This window comes from Theropithecus gelada, chromosome X (genome assembly GCF_003255815.1).
Source record: "Theropithecus gelada isolate Dixy chromosome X, Tgel_1.0, whole genome shotgun sequence".
NCBI classification, from domain to species: Eukaryota; Metazoa; Chordata; class Mammalia; order Primates; family Cercopithecidae; genus Theropithecus; species Theropithecus gelada.
The window spans coordinates 30438903-30447640 of record NC_037689.1 but is presented as its reverse complement, the minus strand read 5'-3'; the positions used below and the strand labels follow the sequence as shown (position 1 = coordinate 30447640).

Genomic DNA, 8738 nt, shown 5'->3' with positions numbered 1-8738 from the left:
GGCTTTGCTCACAGCGAGTGGCAGCTCCACGGCACAGTTCACACCAGAAACCTGGCAGCATTCGTGGTGAGCATCTTCCTTGTTACTGACATTCCTTCTCCAAGCCCTGCCAACTTTACCTTCTGTATATTCTTCAAGTACACCCAAGTCTTTCATCTGCGCTCTGATCTCTCGGGGGCAATGTGCAGTTTCTTCCTGCCTGGACAATGAGCAGAAAGCATGAAAACATTCGGCCCTCCAGCCCCTGTCCCCATACAGCTAGAAAGGTCATTTTCAACATGCCGGATGAGTCATGTTCCACCTCCACTTCCCCACCCCGTCCTTGATAGTCTTACTGTTGGTTTCTATTGCTCTTGGGATAGATTAGCTCCCTGTCATTAACTCTAAGCTCCAGCTCTGAGCACCTCTTCTGCCTGGCCTTACGTGGGGCAGGATCTGCGTTTTAGTGCACTCTTGTATCTCTAAGTCAAGAGCAGTTTTTGTTGAAAGAAATAAAAGAGAAAAATTTTGAACTGTTATTCAAAATAATAATTGAGTTCCCAGTTCATGGACTTTATTTTCTAGCAGGATGGAATTCTTAATTCCTTTGTGGTTCTGTATTCTGTGTCTTATCTTTCTCATAGCAAGCTTTAGGATGAAATGATCTCTCCTCCTTTCTCTAGAGGTGCAATGAAATTAAGCAATAAACAATGCATCCTAAAATTTGAATCTTCAGGGTACAAGAAAAGAAAGACACTTGGAAATTCACACTACAGTAAAACCCATCAATATTCATGGCAGGGAAAGGTCAAATAGGAAAATCCTGAATTAACTTTAGATAAATATCAAGTGTGAAATTCATCAAAATAATTTGAAATCATGAAAACCTATACCATGATGTGACCATGGCTCCCAGTTTCATGGACTGTCTTTGTCAATAAAAGTAAGACTGATTCTAATTATCTCTTATGTTTTGTCATGCTATTTCATTATCTGTAATGTTTCCATTTATTGATCACCATTAATATTTATTGAACTTTTATAATGCTTAAAGCTGTATATTTGCTTAGGTGATAATACAATACTACATGTGTAAATTGATAAAATGTAATGTACAGTGTCTTAAGTGAGTAAAATAGCATTGAAGAGGAGCCTGCATAGAAAAACAATGTGCAGGGTTGTGCTGTTCAATACGATAGCCACTCTTATGGTTATTTAAATTTAAATATAAATTAATTACCATTAAGTTAAATTTAAAAATTCAGTCCCTAAGATGCATCATCCACATTTCAAGTGCTCCACAGCCACATATGGCTAGTGGCTACTTTACTGAACAGTGCAGGTAGAGAATTCTCCATTATCATGGAAAGTTCTGTTAGACTATGTGTGGCTAGGAGGTTTTGTGAACTGTATCCTTAATAAAAAGAAACATTATGCTTCATTGTTTAAAAAAGAAAGTTAAACTGCATTAGCAGGTTGGTAGGCAGAGAACTCATGGTTTCTACTTTACAGATCAGTTAGAGCCTCCTTACTACGAAGGTTGAAGCTGAAGTGGAATAAAGACCTGATGGGCATTTGTGGAGAAGATTTCAGCCCCAATAGAGGCGGATGGTAGAATCTCCCAGGTAGACCTTTCTGGTTTCACAACTCCACTAATGACCATGATAAAAATCCCTTTCTAAGAAGAATGTACTTCCACTTATACACCCAGCACCTTCAATGAAATAAGTCCACGAATTCCTGAACTATGCATCTCAACTCTCTAAGAATTCTTCCAATTCCCAAATTCTATGAAATAAAAATGCTTTTGATCATACAAAATCTACATCTAAAAAAAATTCGGGACAACACCACATATATAACCAATGTGCACGTGACTTGAAAACATTGTCTTCTCCTAGGGACGTTAAAACCAAAGATAGGTTGGGCACAGTGGCTCACATCTGTAATCCCAGCACTTTGGGAGGCCGAGGCAGGTGGATCATCTGAGGTCTGGAGTTTAAGACCAGCCTGGCCAACATGGTGACACCCCGTCTCTACTAAAAATACAAAATATTAGCTGGGTGTGGTGGCGGGCACCTGTAATCCCAGCTACTCGGGAGGCTGAGGCAGGAGAATCGCTTGAACCCAGGAGGCAGAGGTTACAGTGAGCCAAGATAGCGCCATTGCACTCCAGCCTGGGCAACCAGAGCCAAACTCCATCTCAAAAAACAAAACAAAACAAAACAAAAACAAAACAAAGATGGTATGGACAGTGTTGTGTCCTGGGAAAGCTTATTTTCATGATAAACTCAAAGTAAGATGATTAATTCCTGGGACATAGAATAGATATGAAACAACATTCATGTTTGTACAGGTGTTTTCTTGAATTGTAACCATTAACTATAATACCTGTTTAGGGTTATCCTAATGACTGACTTCATACTTTAAGTCCTTTATCTCTTTCTAACCACATTCTCAACAAGGTATTATGTTGAATAATAACTTATTTTTCTTTCATTGAAAATGTGGTCTGATTTCCTGTCTTTGACTTAAACTCCCATAATGTAAAAAATCCAAATCAGGTACTAAGAAAATGCACAAATGAAAAATGTTTTAATATTGTTATGGGAATTTGTTATACATCCAAATCATATTATATCATCAGAAATCATAATAATACCATTATAGTGTGCAATTATGTGCTTCAGTGGCAACTTATCATGTGTTTACTATAATTATACCATTCGACTAATTACAGCAATCATGCCATTTAGTGGCTGAATTCTTAGCTCTGAATTCCATTGATTGGGTGGACTTTATAATTCTGTGAGGTTTTGTGCCTTGAATTTGATGAATGTAGGACTCGAATTTTGTGTTGCTAGCTTAAAAAAAAAATTCAGCAATAATTTCGAGGTTTGGGGATGAATATGTTTATCATTTATCAAAATGTCCAAAGGAGGGTAAATTGCTGTTTTTCCATCACAAGCCTGAGCCCTAAAGGAGAGTGGGCTGTTAGATTAAGTCCTTGTCTGCAGAGCAGAGGCTCATGTCTGCATCACGCAGGAGCCAAAGGGTTAAAGTGAACTGACTGGTTGCTGAACTGAAAAGAGAAGTTGGTTACTTAGTAAAATTAGTCAATCAGTTTGACTTTTTTTCATTCCATTGATCACTTGCTAAACTAAATGGATTAGATGGACAAATTTTATTTGTTAGCACTGTACAGCTAAGAGTCCAGAGAAGGACACTCAACAATCGTCAACACATCCTGCAAATAGAGGTTCAACTACAAAAATTAGTCCACATATCCAGTATTATCAAATGTCTATTTCATGCAATGCACTATGTTACCTTCTGAAAAAGGAACAAAGCCATTTCAGACACAAGTCCCATATTCACCCAGCATAACCTACCAAATAATCTTCTCATGTTTGTGAGGCTGGGAAAAGTTAGCCTTCCAAATGAAAATTACATAAAGTGCATCTTAAATTTCCTAATCAACTTGAGTGTTACTCTCCACGCTTACCTCTGAGAAGGAAGCTAAGAAATCATTTGGGTGGAGTTAGATCTTCTAATGGTAAAAGCTTCTTCTCTTGGTAACAGCTTCAGCAGGGTGGAGCGAAGTGAATCTTGCCAATGTTTTCGGGCCCAGATCTGCAATTTGAAAACTGTTAGCCTTTGGAAAACTCACTAAATGTTCAAGTCTCAATTTTCTTATCTCTAATGAGAGAATTAAAGGTAGCTACTCTGTAGGACTTTTGTGAGGTTTAAGGGAGAATACCAACACTTTTAAAAATCTATGTATCCAAATATATAGAACTTTTACCCTCTGGGTTTCAAGAGGAAAAACTTTAATAAGAAATTCACATTCTTCTCCTAAGAAAGATCTTAGATGTGATGCAACTGTTTGCAGGGACATGAATATCTACAACTTTCTAGAGATTTTCCCATTAGATTAATATATTGAAATAAGCAAAAGCTTTGACATTAACGGCTCTGCTGAGTTGTCTCTCTTTTTCAAAATCAGAATAACAGGATTAGATGATCACATAAAACTGCTTGGGGGCGAGTCCCTGATTCTGGTGGGTTCTTCCACTCAGGCTTGGTGAAGCGCTTCCGGGTCTGCACTGGCTGCAGCCCCTGGTGCGATGAGGACACTGAGGCCCAGAGAGGTTAAGTGACTCGGCCAAGATCAAACAGCTAGTAAGTAGTGGAGCCAGGACTCAAACCCAGTCTAGGAACCATGTCCACTTTGTTTCCTTCAGTCCCCTTTGTGGGACTGAGACACTGTGGTTTAATCTGGATCGACCTTGTGTGGAAGAGACAGCAGCAGGAATAGCAGCATTAGACCTGGCTCCAAAGCATTGCAGAGAAAGACAACAACCTGGTTCCCATTGGCAAATCAGCCTCAGAGCACTATGTTGATGAGGAAGAGGAGGATGATGAAGACAATGAGGGTAGTGAAGAGGACTTAGAGGATGATGAGGACATGCAGGACATGAACAAGATGAATGACTACAATTAGTCACCTGATGACAGAGAGATCAATGAAGTGGACATGGAAGGCAAAGAACAGGATCAGGACCAGTGGATGATCTAGGTAGACAAGGCAGAGTGCCCTCAGGGAGATTCCAGTCCAGCCCAACCAACGCTGCATCCCAACCCCCAACCCCTGCCCACAGAACAAGCTGATGGCCCCAGTGCCTGAAAGTGCCCTTGGGCACCTCCTCAGCTGCTACCAGGATCTGGTCTCCTTGGCCTCTCCCAGGCCATCAGTCTGCACTTGAAATCCACAGAGCCTGAGCCCACTCCACCTTCCTGGACAGAACCTCACCTCTTGGTTGCCAGGTCTGGTCTCTTTCTACGTTTCTTTAATAAAGACAAAGGAGTGATTTCCTCCCCACATCCACGCCCCCCCCAAAAAAAACAACCTACTTGGAACTTGAAAGAAGATCTTAGGAAGAGTATCAGATATTTACCACTAATCAAAATTTGATAAACACCCTGAGAGCACAAGAGAATGTCATCTCATATCAACTTTAATATCTGGTATTTAGTTTTCAATTTTTATTTCCAAGTTGCACTAGATCATTAATTAGTTATGAAGCAATTGAGTCTTATCATAATACCCTAGAAAGAAACAAGTGTAGGAGAATGCAGCACAGCCATATCTTTTTAATTTGGTGGTGAAGTATTAATAATGAATAATAATTGACATTAATGGGTACTCATAAAATAGTTATTATTTTAGCATGTTCTGAATAAAACTTATAATGTATTCCATTCGATTATTCTGTATTACTATTCAAGAGCAGCACAAATTATGAAACTGTGTCCTGCATATTTATTTGTTTCTTTTGGCTACTCTTGTCCTCTTAAGAGCTCATTTTTATTGGGACTAAGTTTTTACTCAGCTGTCATAAGCATCCAAAAACCCTTCAAGGAGCAATTCAGAGTGGCTTTAGACAGCTATCTTTAGACTATGATCATGTTTTTCTGCCGAGTTTGTAAAATAATAATTCCCAAATGACAATAATGATTGCAATAGCCCAGCTATTCTATAAGCCACAGAACTGTGATAAAACAAAAACAATGAAATAGTACTTCCTCCAATATATCAAGCATGAGCTTGCTTTCATTGCCCAGGAAGTCATTTGAACCTTGTTTATGCAACAATAAAAGATTATTGAATCCTGCTTTGCGTGTGTATAGCTCGAGTCAAACATCAGTTGGAGCAGTCAGTTCCTGGAATGTCTTCAGTGGAAGACACCTGAGCCCTCACTTGCTCATGTATCCCCCACCACTGCCTGGGTGTTTCTCCCCTCGAGGTGTGATCAGCATCTGCCTGCACGCTTCCCTTGAACACTTCCCAAAGATGTGTCCAGCTGGTTGCTTTCTAAGTTTGAAGGCTTATGAAAGTCCTTAAAAATGGTTCCTAGACTGGACCTTATTCTAGATGTGGCTTGACAGGTGTAGAATATCGTTGCCTTTCTTTCAGCCAAACGATTCATTCTTGTTAGTGTAGCCTGAAAATGCATTTGTGGGTTTTGCTAACGATGTTATTGTCTTCCAGGGTGTCTGTAATCATCCCTAAATGTAGAGGACCTTTCCTTGTTTTGAAAAACAGTGACATGTTTGTGCACCTAAATCACTCATCATTACATTGCTTGGTACACGATGAGGGTCAATCATACTGATCTACAAAGTTGGGTCATTTTTTTCCCTTGAGTAAAATTTTCATTGTTTGTTTCTTTCATTAGGGGTATGGAATATCAGGTGTTAAGTTTAGTCAGCCCAGGATTTGATTTCTGGTTTATCTGTTGAGTAGCTAACTATGGGTAATTTACAAGCTTCCCATACTCCTTGCATTTTTTACTTAAAAAATGGATAAATTAGTTTGTGTCTCAAAGGATTGTTGCAATGAAGAAAATTGATAATGAATGTAAAGTGCTTACCGCAATACCTAGGGCATAATAGTTACATAATAAAAGCTGTAATTGCTTCTTTTTCAATTATTCTGGTAGCTTCCAGAGAAAATCAATTTCTTTATACCCAATCTCTGTTCCTATCCTATATTTTTCATGTATTTTGTTCTTTTTCTCTGAATCCTTAGAGTATCTCGTTATCTATTTCATTGATTTAGCTTTTTCTTTATGCCAGTTTGGATCTCTTGCTATCCAGTGCAGGCTTTAATTCTGCTTTTGTAATTTTGGTTTCCTTGAAAGCGATATGGCCTGTATCTCTGAGTTTATGTTTTCACCTCTGCTGGTATTTGCATCTCATTCTGTTATGTTTTCCATTTTCACTTGTTCTCTTGCAGAAAAAGAGACTTTCTGCTTCTTTGTCACAGGAGCCTCCCTTCTCGATTCTAGCAGGAGATGTAATTCTTAAACGTTTTTGTTCTAGTTTCTATAGTAAACACTTTTGCTACCAGAAGTTTCCTTTCTTGAGATTTTTAAAGCTCCATGTTCATTTTCACTTTACTTATTTCCGAAGAAGCAATCAGTCAACCTATGGTATTTGTCAATAGAATGAAAAAAGGGAGTCCCTTAGGCTTCACTGACCTGCTATGCAAAGGTCTGCACCAGGGATTGCCAAACTTTGTCTGTAAAGGGCCAGAGAGGAAATATTTTAGTCTTTGCTGTTGTGATTATTCATCTCTGCTGATGGAGCATGAAAGCAACCAAAACATGTAAACGAGTGGGCATGGCTCTATCCAGATAAAACTTTATTTGCAAAAACAAGCAGCAGGCCAGACCTGCTCCCGGTTATAGTTCACTGACCCCTGGTCTTGACTGTCAGTTCCTTGAAGGCGAGGAGCCTTTCTGTTTCGTTCACTTCTGTGTCTGAAGCACCCAGGACAGTTCCTAGCTCATCTGAGACCTCAGTAAATACTGATTGAGCAGCTGAATTATTATGATGAGTAGCTGGAAGAGGGAATATGCACTTCCCCTGGCCCTATTTCCTCCATCGTCTTGTGTGGATCCGCTGAAATATCTCAGGGTAGGGTCTGTCTTTCCCCTTGTGGCTGACTTTAGTTGTATTGCAATGGCTAGTTGCATGTGTCAACTGGGCTTGACCAGCTGTTTGGCCAAACACTAGTCTAGATGTTGCTGTGAAGGTGTATTTTAGACATGATTATATTTAAAGCATTCGACTTTAAGTGAATCAGATTATCCTCCATTATGTAGGTAGACCTTATTTATTTGGTTGAAGGCCTTAAGAGCAAAGACTGTGGTCTCTCAAAGAAAAAGACATTCTGCTGCAACAGGGAAATTCCACAGAGTTTCTAATTTTCAAACTCATGACTGCAGCATCCAATCTTACCTGAATCTCCAGACTGCCAACTTGCCCTGGAGATTTCCAACTTATCATCCCCTCAAACTGGATGAATCAATTTTTTTTAAAAAAATATGTATACATATATATATGTCATCTATGTATCTGTCATCTATCTATCCATCATTTATCTATCTATCCATGTGTCCTATCTATGTATCTGCCTATCATCTGTCTGCTTACCACCTACCTACCTATTATTGGTTCTGTTTCTCCAGATAACTTTTATCCATATATTGATGGAATACATGAAATAACACGTCCTCAGTCTGCACTGTGAAGGGCCTGCTTTTGTCTCTGACACCCCTCTCCTTACTTCCATCAATGAGGCCCACACCAGATGCAGGTCCATACTAGATGTGCATGATCTGTCAGGATTCTCCCTGCCCCATTCATTGCCTTACCAAAGCTGTAGTCTCCAGTGAATGTAGACATAGAGCAGTGTGCAACAGATGGCGCAGGGGAAAGGAGGGGAGCCCTTCTGCAGCATGGGACCATATGTGCCAAGGGCAGGCTTGCTCTGTTTTATCTTTTATTTGCATTCCCTTTTTCTTTCTTCATGGTTCTGTAAAAAGGCCAGAAAGAGAAGCAGAAGGGCCTCCTAGAGAAGTGCCCAGAGCTGGGCTTGGAGGCACATCCCTGTCAGCCCCAGAGCTCCCTCTTCCAGCATATCCAGCCTGCTTGGCTGGGTTCTGCAGGTTAGTAGTGCTCAATGGTCCAACTCATATTCAACTCAGGAGAGAGAGCTTGGGGGCCACACTTGGGCAACCATCCTAGGCCATGTCTCCAATCTAGCTTTCACCAGAGAAGCATGAATTCTATAGATTATTAAGCACTGACTTGGCCGCCAAAAAAAAAAAAAAATGTGTATATATATATATAGAGTATTCTCATTTGGAAACCAGTTCTTTTAAGGAATCCTAAAGAGAAGGAGGACCTCC

General features: G+C 39.8%; 1 pseudogene; it reads left to right on the top strand.

Moving 5' to 3' along the window:
• The first annotated feature begins 4174 nt into the window (after positions 1–4174).
• LOC112616366 lies at positions 4175–4558 on the top strand (annotated as a pseudogene).
• The last annotated feature ends 4180 nt before the right edge of the window (positions 4559–8738 follow it).